Source organism: Sebastes umbrosus, chromosome 12 (genome assembly GCF_015220745.1).
Source record: "Sebastes umbrosus isolate fSebUmb1 chromosome 12, fSebUmb1.pri, whole genome shotgun sequence".
Lineage (NCBI taxonomy): Eukaryota > Metazoa > Chordata > Actinopteri > Perciformes > Sebastidae > Sebastes > Sebastes umbrosus.
Genome location: NC_051280.1, coordinates 24240390 through 24253896, shown reverse-complemented (window position 1 = coordinate 24253896; position 13507 = coordinate 24240390). Strand labels below are relative to the sequence as shown.

The 13507-nt window shown below is 41.5% G+C and overlaps 1 long non-coding RNA gene across 1 annotated transcript; it reads right to left on the bottom strand.

Moving 5' to 3' along the window:
- Positions 1-2477: 2477 nt before the first annotated feature.
- On the bottom strand, positions 2478-9975 carry LOC119498029. Its single transcript, XR_005209034.1, has 3 exons — positions 9844-9975; positions 8436-8437; positions 2478-2491 (listed from the first exon to the last, which is right to left on the bottom strand). It is a non-coding gene; the product is annotated as an uncharacterized LOC119498029 (long non-coding RNA).
- Between the last annotated feature and the right edge of the window lie 3532 nt (positions 9976-13507).

Here is a 13507-nt window from a genome sequence, read left to right as displayed (position 1 = left end):
GCTCCTGCAGGCTTTCTCCACTGTGCATATTCATGTGCTGCAATTACAGTCTCTTAAAAGCTCCACAGCTCCACCTCTCTTCTCCACACACCACGCTTCTGCTTTAAAACCAAACGCCAGCTAATCCATTTATCTATAATATTTTCACGCTTTATTGGTGCCTCTGAATTTCATTATAGGAGTAAGTAATTGTGTGCCATTTCCCAATGAGATAATTGCATCCTTGACATATTAAAAAATAATTTTAAAACTGCAACCTTGGAAACACACATGAACTCACAGGGTTCATTCTCTTAAAAAAAAAGAAGTATCTGACATTTTTTAATGATATTTATACATGGCAGCAGGATACTTAGACGCTGGCCTTTTTACAGCAGTGAATGCAGCTCCTTTTAAACAAATCTGACATTTAAGAGCACTCTCTCAGTGTTTCTAATTGCATCTTTAACATACATTTACAAGTGTGTGCGTGTGTTGAGTGTTAATCTATCAAAAAGGCCGGTGGAGATGTTCTCTGTCTTCTCCGCCTCACCCCCGTCTGTGAGTCTGCCCAGTTATAGCAGCACGCCTCCATCACAGTGTCCATTATAGACAGAGACACAGTCAGAGTGTGTCCCGCGTCACACGTCAAAGGCAGAGGAACAGCAGAGCTTTTCATGTAGATCTGAAAGTGGCGAGGGGTTGGTGTGCATTTGAGATCATCAGTAAGTTGCTTCCATCTGTATGCAGCGTAGTGGATAAGAGCAGCTTCGCCCTGTTACTGGGTTTGTGTGACTCCTTTCCCTGCAGGTCTTGGAGATGGGCGTGGCGGAGGGTCGTCAGTGAAATGGCAACACCTGGTCTCATCAGCAACACTGGCAACACCTGGGCCCTGTGTGCCGGAGCTCTTTTAAAAACTCACTTACACTGCTGATGGCTCACACCTGCCCAATCGTGTCAACACACGCTGGCTGCAGGACCAACCTTCCAGAAACAAAACTAAACAACCAAATCAACTTTTCTTATCTAAATTGCATTCCCTAAACACAAATTCAGGGTGTGCCGGATGTAACCATTAGCATATGGCACCAAACCACAGCCTCAATTAAAATGATCCTGGACAAACCATGGCCATGACTAAAGAGGAGATGCACACAACCAAGCCAATTAATAAGTTCAGCAGTGAAAGTGAGTGCATAAGTGGAACAGTGCAATGTTATGGTGCAGCAACACAAACCCAAATGGGTGTCTCAAGGAGGAGAGGGAACCAGCAACTTGAGCTCCAACAGGGGTTTTAAAAGAGCCGGCGCACAGGTGTTGCCCAGGTGTTGCCAGTGTTGCTGATGAGACCAGGTGTTGACCCTCTGCCACGCCCATCTCCAAGACCTGCAGGGAAAGCAGTCACACAAACCGATGCTGCGTTTTTTAGTGTTTGTAATAGATAATAAAATAAGCTTTTAAAATGTCACTGTGTTCTCTTTTGCCTTTTGTTGAGACTGGTTTTCCAAATTCCAATTTGCAGGTTGTTACACTACTATTATGACTGATTTAATCCACACATAAGACAGAAGTGCTAATAAACAGTATATTTCTACACTTTTTTTTTTACTGTTGATGCACAGAGCAGCTGTCTTGGATTTTGAGGTCGGGGTTGGTGAGGTTCGTCCGACTTCACCGACTTCACCGACTTCCCAGTTCAAATGGAACGCACCACAAGTAACAGGCAAACAGGGAGGAGAGGGTCATCATACTGTTTCATTCTGACTCAAGGTACTATTAAGTGATTGCTTCCTAAAAATCTAAGGGCCCTACTGGCTTTATATTCTTTAAGGAGATCAGAAATATATTGTGGCCCGAGATTGTTGAGTGATTTATAAACCAGCAGCAACTGGAAGTAAAGATTTAAGAGCTCTCCTGGTTCTCCTTAGAACCCTAGCAGCTGCGTTCTGAATGAGCTGTCTGACGGTCTTCAACTAGGAATTTTAAATATAATTCATAGATAATTGAAAATGAAAACAATCACTAGTTGAAGCTCTACTTTGTGCAACACGGTGGAGTGAGAAGCATGTGTGCAGAGCCCAGTGACAGTGTCTGGATGACTGTTGGATATCGAGGATGTGTGGCTGCGTCAGCAAGTGTTACGTCAGTTAATACGGATGTCATCAGAAGGAGCTAAAGAACACTTGAGTGGTCCAGATAGCTACCACAGATAAGTATAGTAAGGTACATTCAGTGTATGTCCTTTATCTTCCTTTCTGAAGTGTTTTTTCTTCTGAAGAGAAGGACGTGTGGGATATTTTCATGATTTGAGAGGTGCTGTTGATGACTCTCGCTATAAGCAGAGGGTTTGAGGCAGTGGTACAGGTTCCTCTTTTACGAACAGGCAGAGTGTGCGGCCACTTAAAAATTGTGGTTTATTTTGTACTGAGAAAGTGATCTTTCTACTTCTCTTGAAGGACCACTTGTGGTTACAACAGTCATTGACCCTTGTACTTGTGTAAACCTAACAAAACTTGATTTGAACCCACGTCACAAACACTACTTGTAATCAAACTGAAAACATCACAGCTGTCTTGTTTTCTATAAGATTTCAACTCAGAGACTGAGAACATGTATATTAGGGTATATTTTGGATGATTCATTAAGCGAAAAACATTTCAATGAAGCATCAGAGACAGAAAACACTGCGTGACAGCGAACAAGAAGATTTCAGGATGACCTAACATAACCTCGGAGCCATGCAGAGTTTTTACTGTATAAGTAGCTGCAGCGCGGCACACTGGTGGTGCAGTTCACTTCAGCATCCGTCCTCCTGAACAGCTCAAAACGCCGTAATCCATAATTATGTTTATCCCCTCTTTTGCAGAGGTTGTTAGACTTTCTGTCACTGCCGCTGACTTTAAGGAAAGGGCAGCGGTGACACTCTGTCGAGCCTCTCCTAACTTGGGTATAGGCTTTTTTTAGATTCAGCCACAGTTTACAGAAGAGCATAGCATGGGTGCCAGCGACACTGGCTCACTTTAAACACACTTAAGGGCGTTCTTCGGAAATAAACCATAATAAATAATCAGCATGTGGGAAATACTCAAGAAATGAAGACTCTCCGTTGAGGATGTGTATAAACAACAGAGAGGAATCAAATCAAGTAGACCATCCGGTTGGAAGAGTGATGAACAAGTCAGCGTTCTCGTGATCAAAATGTGAGCATGAAGGGCTTTAAGGAGATGTGACATGTGCTATAATAGGCCTGCTGATGGCATGACTCAAGAGCGCCCTGTCAGAAAGAATTTATCTGAGATTCAAATCTATGAAATTCTTACATAAACATCTTTATACAGTATATTGTTTTATTTACCTTATTTGCTCTGCCATATAGCAAAGGATCGCTTTTTCAGCCTCTTCTTCCCACATTACAGGCCTAGGTTCAGTGCACTAACTTCCTCCTGCATCTACAGCCATCATCACAATAACATGACAGCTTTGTTTACCAGACCACCTCTCATGGGACGAGGCTCTGGAGGCTCTATTTTCAGCTTGTCCCTGTCTTTGTACAAAAAGAAACAAAAATCACACATTTTAACTCCGTCACCCATCTGCTCTTTGTCATTCATTATTATGATAAGCTAACAGTCTTCTCGCTGCAGCTTCATATGTACATTTAACTCTCATCTAACTCTTGAAAATTGTCAAACTAATTATTTTTGATATATTTATTTTGTATTTTCTTCGAGTATTCTAATATTTGTGTACTCTAGTAGATCCTTCTTCATGTCATCAACAAAAAAACATGAACTTTATGTCTTTAATAGTAGCTATAACCCTGTTTGGAACTATGAATGGTGTTTGTATGTACAATAATGCATATTATATGGCACTGATAAATGATATGTCAATGTTTGTTGATGCATTTTAAAGGACCAGTGTGTAGCATTTAGGGGGATCTATTGTTTTCTTTAGTGTATAATCACCTGAAACTGAACAAATTGTTGTGTTTTGTTTTATTCAGAGCGGGTCCTCTCTTCAGGTTGCATCTAGAAGGTAACCCACAAATTGTGAAATCTCATCTGAGATCTGCAAAAACACCTGCTCGCTGCCAGACGACCTATCCTAACCTTAACTATTCAAGATCAGCGCCCAACCTTTGCTATCTTGCAAGAGTTTCCCCAAGTTGCTGGTTCCCTTTTAGACACGACCCTCTCTTTATGGAGCTACAGCCGCCATGTTGCTAGCCCAGAACAGACAAACCAACACTGGCTCTAGATAGGGTCGTTTACATTTTCCCATTTTCTCCTACACGCTTGGCACATGAGGGAAGTTTCAGTTGGTTGCAATCTGCCAAATCCTACACACTGCACCTTTAAGAATCAAAAATCAAAAATCAAACTGCCACCTTGAAATGCCAAATAAACTTCACAAAGAAAAAGATTCATACTTTTTTGTTATCTGAGATTTTCCTAAAACTGTTTCATCATCATCATTATCATCATCATCCTCATCATCACCCTGATCATCATGATCAACATCATTATCATCATCATCGTCAGCCACGGTTTCTTTTAATTGCAGCTCTGAGTGGCTCCTCTATTTGTACTATTTTATTATGTGCATTGCATTGTGGGACAACAGTTTAACATTAACAGCACATTGAAAAATCAAGTGTATTTACTATGCAAACTCACTCTTTGTCATTTTAGAGTAATGTTTCCAGTCTGAATGGCCTTCACTCTCAAAACCTGCTTAGAATAAGTAGTAGTGTGGAGTTTAGTTATTGCACTTTACCGACACTAGGAGGCGCTCACGTTGCACGAGTGAATGATCCTCCACTGAAGTCATGATGAGTACATGTACTGAAGCACACAGCAGGTTGCATCATGATGTAATAAATCCTGTGTCCTCACGCCAGATAACACCCCCAACCCAACCCAAATTTCAGCTTGTTTAACAACCAGGCTTCTCCCTCACCTCGCTCTGTGTCATCACCTGTCGCAGGGATGAGGAGGAGAGGAAGGCTCGGAGGGGGCAGACAGTCGCAAGCGCTCATCATCATCATCATCATCATCACAGCTACCTTTATATTTGGCTGTGGAGTCATTTCTGCTACATTCGAGTTGCAGCAGCCTGCAATCCTCCGAGGGGTTTTGGTCCGGCTAATCCGCTCAAACATGAAATAAACCTTTCTCAAGGCGTTTGACTCATACACACACACACACACACACACACACGCACACGGGGCACACGGCATCACCCTGACCTCATTATGAAAAGGTTTCAAAGAGCCTTCGACCCTCAGATTGACTCCTCGGCTTTTTTCTCCAAGAGGCCCATGAGGTCATGGCTCGGTGGGTCTCCAGGTGAAAGTAATTTCTGTTTGATGCACAGCTCCTAGTGTTGGCGGAGGAAGTAACAAGTCTTAATATGCAGCAGCAAATAAAACGAATGCAAGTTTATGGAAGGCAGAAGAGATTATTCGATCTGGGTTGTGATAATGAATGGCAATAACAGAACAACAACAAACATGCTGAGTTTATTTTTCATAGTCTCATGCAGAAAAAGGTTATTATAAATGGAGGTGCAAGGTCTGAAAAGTGAAGTCAATGCTGAAGTGCCTTAAACTTGCATTCTTTCTAATAACCAGCAGGGGGCGACTCTTCTGGTTGCAAAAAGAAGTCTGATTGTATAGAAGTCTATGAGAAAATGAGCCTACTTCTCACTTGATTTATTATCTCAGTAAACATTGTAAACATGAGTTTATGGTCTCAATCACTAGTTTCAAGTCTTCTTCAATACAGCATGATGTTCATTTAGTAAATTATGGTCCCATTTAGAGTCAAATAGACCATAAAGCAGGGTATGATTTAGGGCGTGGCTACCATGTGATTGACAGGACGCTACCACGGCATTGTCCGGTCTGGGAGTTGTCCGTGTTATTGTCTTACATATTTAACCCTTTCACAATGTGTTTTCAGTTCATGAAAGTAAATTATATTCAGCGTTCGGTTGTACTTAGCTCCACCCTCTCTTGTCACTTCTGGTTGCAAAAAAACAAGATGGCGACGACCAAAATGTCAAATTCGAGGCTTCAAAACAGCAGTACACAAAAAAATGGGTGACGTCACTACAAGACTTCGTCCACTTCTTATATACAGTCTATGGTCTCAAACAACTCCTGACGGAAATATTTAGCTGAACTTTTATTGCCTCTTTCAGCTCCTAGTTTTGGCAAAAAGCAAAAAGGTCTGATAAACCTACTGTACGTTACGACTAGCTGGTGCACACATGCATAGTGGAGCATTTAGTAGCTAAAGAGACAGATATTCCCTTAGGAGTTGGTATAGGGATCAAAAACAGAGCTAGGAGAGTTAGAGTATTGGACTTGTTTATGAAATAGAAACACGACTCCAAATGAATAATAATATTGCTCTGTAACTGCTGGATGTGTAAATAAGCAACTGCTTGCTAACAAGTTCACCCACGTAAAAGGTGATGATATGTCAACGTTGACTAACATTTCAAATGCAAGACTTTTACTTGTAATCGAGGATAACCACCCTGTGCACCGTGTTCACCAACCTACAAAAATACGGGCACTATTGTGAAACTTTAAAAAAGGTCTACATCATATTTTGGAGTAATTGGTGGTTTTACTGGTTGTATTTAGCCTCGGGGGGAACACACGAGCGGCCTCTGCAGCAACCTACGTGATCACTTCTTGAGTAAAAGTGGACTATGCTGCTGCCTGACTCAGATCATATTTTTGCAGGTTATACAGGGCAAGGAAATCCTTTTGTTAAAGTGGAGACCTTTAGCTGGAATGACCGCCAAACCAAGCTGGGACACACTGGCAGCGCCAGACAGTTTTTTACTCCAAATGAGAAGTGTAAGAAGCAAAACAGTCTGACACCAATTACCTCACCTGCGGGGGGAAGTGGAGGAGCTGTTGGATAGTGCAGCAGACACCGCTTCCCTGGCCACTTGTCGAGGAATATCACAATGCTATGAAGAGGTCAAAAGCCTGCAGGTTTCCTAGATATTGAACATTAGAGTGTGTTAATAATGGAGGTAGAAAAAGCTCATGTTTCTCAACATCTGTATGCAGGAAACCAGAAAACCTGGAATGATGGAACGTGTGAACACATTTGCATTCAGTGAATAAACAGAGTGATCTAACACATGTTTAATGACCACAGGGTACTTCACTCTGACCTGCCAGTGGCTGCAAAGAGGGAAACCGTCTCTCCACTTAAAGCTACGAGGGGGCCAGCTATTTATTACCAACCAGCGTTGAGCTTCACAGTTAAAACCCACAAATACGTTTGCAAGACAGAAGCAGAGACGGAAACAGCAGGCGCTCCGTCTCTCACTCTCCGTCCTCTGCTATCTAATTTGTCTCAGTCCTGTTTGATCGTGTCCCTGCTCCATCTCAGCTGATGAAAAACAATTGTCTGTATTCATTTTCTGCCTCCGCTATATTCCCACTCCCTCTCCTCGCCGCTTTCCTGTGGGAGCCCGGTTGGCTGCGCTGCAGGCTGGTGAGGGATGCGAACGCGGGAAATTAGCAAACACGCCAAAGCCGGTAATTGTTAAATTGCAGCAAATGGACCCCATGTGACCCAGGCGAATAAACTCAGAAATCAACAGAGCCTATATACCCAGACCCAGTTTATCTAAATTCCAATAGTATGCTCAGTAATGGAAAAACACTGTAGAAATGCCATTTCAAATAGAGCCCGATGTAATCCCCAGCCCACTGGGGTCCATTTAATCAATGCTACAGACATGAGCATAGAGGAGGAACAGTCTGCAAATGGAAGTGGAGTTCTGAGTCAGCTCACAGGAGATTAAAAAGTAGAGGTGGATGAATAATGGAGGAGGAGAATGGTGGGAAAATTGCCGAATGTGGCGAATCATCAATAACGCCTCCTGTGAATAATTCTGAAAGAAAAAGACTTCTGCTGAAACTGTCTGTGCCCACTAAAATGGAATTGTTCTTAATTAGTTTTTGCTGTGTATTGCCTCACTCTGCAGATGAACACTCATTATTTCACGAGCAAGCCTCCACTCATCTCACCTTAGATTACCTGAGATCTCCATCTGAAATCCCGCAATTATGCAAGCTTCCTTATAAGATAAGTGACAGCTTTCCGCTGATTAGCTGTGAAGTTTTTGGGAGTCAGAGGAAGTGCAGCCGGTGTTTGGTAGAGCTCTATATACCCCCAACCTGGAGCTGTATCTGACACTGACAGCTTCATGAGAACAGTGAGACAAACACGACGAGCTCACCAAACCAACACCGATTCACATTCAATCAATCAGCGGTGCACGGAGCCACGCTTTGACAGCAGCTTGTGTGAAAAGCCCAGCAGTGCTCGCGCCCTTTAGCACCAGCTAACAGCCGGCTCCCTGTCTGAACATAATCATGTATCATTACTCCTCCAATCAATGAAGCAAAGCGCCACTCCTGCACTATTTCATGTCGTGCTCGTGAGGACTCTGAGCTCTTTATTTCGGCCTTGTTAGCAAAACAAGGAGCCAGTCAGACAGACAATGACAGATATTCAAATATATGCAGAATTATGTGGGACTTCTTTGGCATTGTTTTCCCCTCATTATCTGATATTAACTTTGTCTCCCAGCGTTTGTTGACAGTTTGTTTTCTAGTTTCCTCACAGCAGCAGCCCTGAAGAAAATAGATTATCTATCTTTGTTGTTGTCGTGAATAGAGTGTCACATTTTATGGCCAGAGTTTTTAGCAGCTTTGTGCTAATATTTCACCGTGACATATAGAGGCTCGAGCTTGTAAATTAAAGGTATTTACGGGAATAGTGTGTTTTGAAATATGCTTATTTGTTTTCTTGCTGAGAGTTAGATGACGAGATTGACAGCACTCATGTTTGTACAGTAAAGATGAGCCTACAACCAGCAGGCGGTTAGCTTTGCTTAGCTTAGATTTAAAGACAGGAAATGGGATAACAGCTAGCCTGGCTAACCCCCAAATTACGAAATCTGACAAAAACTTGCAAAAACTCTCGTGGGACTCGCTGCCTGACGGCGTATCCTGACCATAACTATTCAAGGTCAATGTGAGACTTTCCCAACTTGTGGGTTACCTTCTAGAAACGACCAACTTTTGCCCAGGAGACCGGTCATTCGTACCCCGTGTGAAACCAGATGTCAACATTTATTTATTTGTCACCTAACTTCCATTGTTAAAGTTTCAGTAGGCAGTATATTTTTGGCATCATTGGGCAAAAATTCCATAATAACCTTTCAGCATATTGTAATTCAAGTGTTCTGAGAGAAAACTACACTTCTGCATGGCTCTGTTTTCAGGCTTTAAAAAATCTAGTCTGTGACGGGAGACTTTGACCAATCACAGGTCATTTCATTGAAAGGGAGTTCCTATTGGCTGTACTTGGCGTTCCTTCACCAGATTTCACACTAACTTTCTCATTTTAGAGCTAAACAGTACACTACGAGATGATTCTGAAAACATTTGAGGCGAGAAATAGGCATTAACGTAACATAATATTGATTAATATTTGATCAGCGCTGCCTAGTTTGACCGTTTGGTTGGAGTTCGCGAGTGATTGACAGCCGGCTCTCATAGACGGCAGCTGGACAGCAGATCTCAGGTCAGCTCTTACTGCTTGTTTTCCTCTGGTCTGTGAAATCTTGTAGATGCCGTTAGGAGCACCGGAGGACACCAGAGGCACATGATGTTTTTCAGGTTACCTGTTTCATGTACTACTATCACGATATAGCAACCGTTTTATAGGAATAACTTTTTTTAATCTTATTTGCTCCAATCTCGCCTACTTCAGCTTTAAGTTACGCAACTACTGAAGTTATTTTGATTCAAGCTACGATCTTTTCCTAAACCTAACTAACTAGGTTTGTTGCCTAAACCTAACTTAGTACTTTTCTGTGAAGTCGGAAGTTTATTTTGAAAAGACATGCATGCATTTAACGAGCGGATATTGACACGAGTTGCTGGACATTCGTCATTTGTTGCTGGACATTCGTAGGAAAACGCACTAAAAATGTGGAATAACTTTTTCGTAACATGTCCGTATATGAACCGTTGTATAAGGATGCGTTGCACAGATTGCCATTTCACAAATAACCAGCATTCAATTGATATTTTGTTTGATTGATTAAATTAAGAATTTATTGGAAAGATTCCTGTCACTATCTTACATAAGCCAGTTGTTCCCTGCAGGATATTATTATAAATTATGCATCGAGGAAGAATATGAAGCAGAAGTATGAATTATGGGCTTCGTTGTTTATGTTGAGAGCATAAGCCAAAGAGATCAGTAAGATTAGATTCATATAAAATTCATAGGAAAATGGATTCATATACGTGTGTCATAAATCTACACACAGCTCTATGTGCACATGCATGTTTATTATACACGGTGAAATGGACAGACTCCATAACTCACAAGCAGTTTGCAGGAGACAGTGGGGCTTTGTGGAGATGTTCTGTCATCCCCTCTTGTCAGCTTAACACTGTCGTCCCACAGAGCTAGTTTTCATTCCCTCCACCTCATCCTTGGCTCGTCATGTCTCCTCTCCATGCACTGTAATATATGTATTTCCCCCCCCCTCTGAGCCCAAGAACTGATTTCTCAGCTGCGGCAGGACGGGAAGACTCTCCAGAGCAGCAATTCTTTATTCCACCTGTCGCGGCAACAACTGAAGCACACACAATCCCGGTCCAGTCAGCAACTGTGGAGTTTAAGATTTAACTGCCAGTTCATCATCATGTCTGAGGAGGTGAGAGGTTACGCTGGAACAACACCTGGAGATACGGTAATCTGAACGCATCACTATGGCCCCTTTCCAGTTAAATTAATACAATCTGGTCCCTTTTTTTCTCCACATAAGGAACGCATTATAGACTCTGCATTAGTGGAAGTGAAAAGATAAATGGGATATTGCTTTTTTTTTGTGTTATCCATTAATAATTCTTCTCTGTTTGTGTGTGTTTCCAGACACTGAGGGAATTCAAGGACTGTTGCAAAAGTGAATTAACAAGCAGATTTGTAAATTTTTGTCCAAAACACTCTCTTGGTCTCTTAGGAGCCTCTTAAAAAAACACTCACTCACAAACAAGCAAGCTATAAGGGATGTTTAACAAATAGCAGCAGCATTGTCACATGTTATTTACTTAACCTGCTCATAATGACTGTACCAATGTTGCCGTGAGGGACACTCTCTTCCTTTTTTTTGTCTTTAGGTTGAATATAGCTGGTTAAAGAGAGCTGTCCATCACTGGTCTCAGTAGTGGAGGCTGACCCAAGCCTGCTGGGAACTGAACTGTAGTTAATTAGTGCACAAAGCCTGGAGGACAAAGGACACTTTGGGGTGGAGGTGATGGGGGGGCTGAAGATTTGAGAGAGGGGGATAAAGCGGGGGATCTCAGCACAGAGGGACTTTTGGGGGGAAACTTTGCATGTGTGTGTTCCTGTGTCGGGGTGCAGCAGTGGGGGCACACAGAGGGATGAATTAGCAGTGTGAAGGGGAGCCTTGTCCCTGAGCTAGGCTGCTACCAGCCAGCACACACACACTCTGTCTCTGCTGGAACCCGCCAAGGGACAAAAGATCGGGTGGTTTGTGATGGAAAACGGCCCTAAAAGGAGAGACTGCAAGACATAGACTGAAAAAAGGTCAAAGTATGACGTGAACTAATGAGGGCAGGCAGTCTGTCAAAGACACTGCTTTGCACTGGTATAGCTATCTTCTTTCATCCCCTGCCCAAAGAGAAACCTACTGTATGTTCCAGCAGTAGACTAGATGTGTGTTGGTGCTGTTTTGCAGCGTCATTACTGTGTAGATCTATATGTGGACTTTTATTGTGAAATTGATCCAATAATGCTAAAAAACTTTAGTGAGGCAGCTAAGCTGAAATATTCATAACAATTGTGCATTTCACAGACGTAGGTTTATATGTTATGAAAAGATATAGATATTGCAAATTTGGGCCCTGAGGGCCGTGGCAGCTATTTGTCAAAATGGCCTCCGAGTTGGCACTAAATAATCATAATTCCCGCAGAAAACTGATTTTATGAGTATTGATGATTGCCATGGTGCGTCCAAGCTGATTAGATCACAGACAAACTTTTTCCCTTTTTATTTTTTCAAGGTTGCTTTTAAAAGCTTTTAAATTGAGAAAAACATGAATACCAAATAAAAGGAACGTCACTTCATGGTCAAACTTCATCCCCTCGCCTTTATTTATCCAGCAATATCTCCGTCAATTTTTCTGCTAATGGAAAGATAAACGCACCGATGGAAAGCTGAAGATCTTGCTGCTCTAAAGGTGTATTGGTTGTCATTCTATCATGAAAGCAAGGGGGTGAAGTTTGAACCTAAAGTGACCATGCTCCTTTAATTTGGTTTTCATGTTTTTCTGAGGATAAAGTACCCTTAAAGGTCCCATATTGTAAAAGTGAGATTTTCATGTTTTTTATATTATAAAGCAGGTTTAAGTTCTATATAAAATACTGTGAAAGTATCAAAACACTCAATCCACAGATAAATACACACAACCCGTATTAAGAAACTGTGCGTTTGAAACAAGCCGTTTGGATTTCTGTACATTTGTGATGTCACAAATTGACAATATTTAGACCATTTCACAGTTTTAAACGTAAACATACTAAATGTGTCCCAGTTTATTTCCTATTTTAGTGTATGTGAATGACATCAGCTGACAGGAAGTAAACATGGACCCCAAGCTGTTTCCTAGCAACGCAATTCCGTTGCCATTCCCTTGAATTGCGCTAAAACGGAGCGTTTCAGACAGAGCATGAATACAGGTACATTCAGACAGACAGTATGAGAAAAATAATGTGTTTTTCGAACATTACAGCATGTAAACATGTTCTAGTAGAAACTCAAAATACAAGTATGAACCTGAAAATGAGCACGATATGTCCCCTTTAAAAAATAAAGAGGTGAACTTGTGATCTTGACATCTGATCTAATCAGCTTGATCACAATCATCAAGGCTCATAAAATCTGCAACAATTAGGAATATTTAGCTTTATTTATTTATTGTTATTGTTGTTATTATATATATCTTGTCCTAATTGTTTTGTTATTACTATTATGTAGTCATATTATTTCTTTATATTAATCTTGTCTCTAGGTGAAGGCTTCAGATAAGCCCAGTGGGTTTTTTGCCTCTTCCTGCACTGTATATTATTCATTTATTTTTTTTTTTATGTTGTATAGTCTGAAATTGTGCAAAACAAATAAACAATAAAAAAACAATAAACAATTTGCAGCGCCCCCGATATCTTTTCATAACATATAATCCTACGTCTGTGCAAAAATGTGTTGCTTTTATCTCACAAAATGCACAATTGTCATGCCTAACTAGCCCCGCTACTTGTACACATCCGTTATCATGATTCGGTTGATTAGACGAAGTAAAATCTGTGGGTTTGCTTTTTGTTTAATCACCCAGAGTAACTCCAATCACAGATGCTTATTATGCAGTCGGCTATCAGCCTCGAAG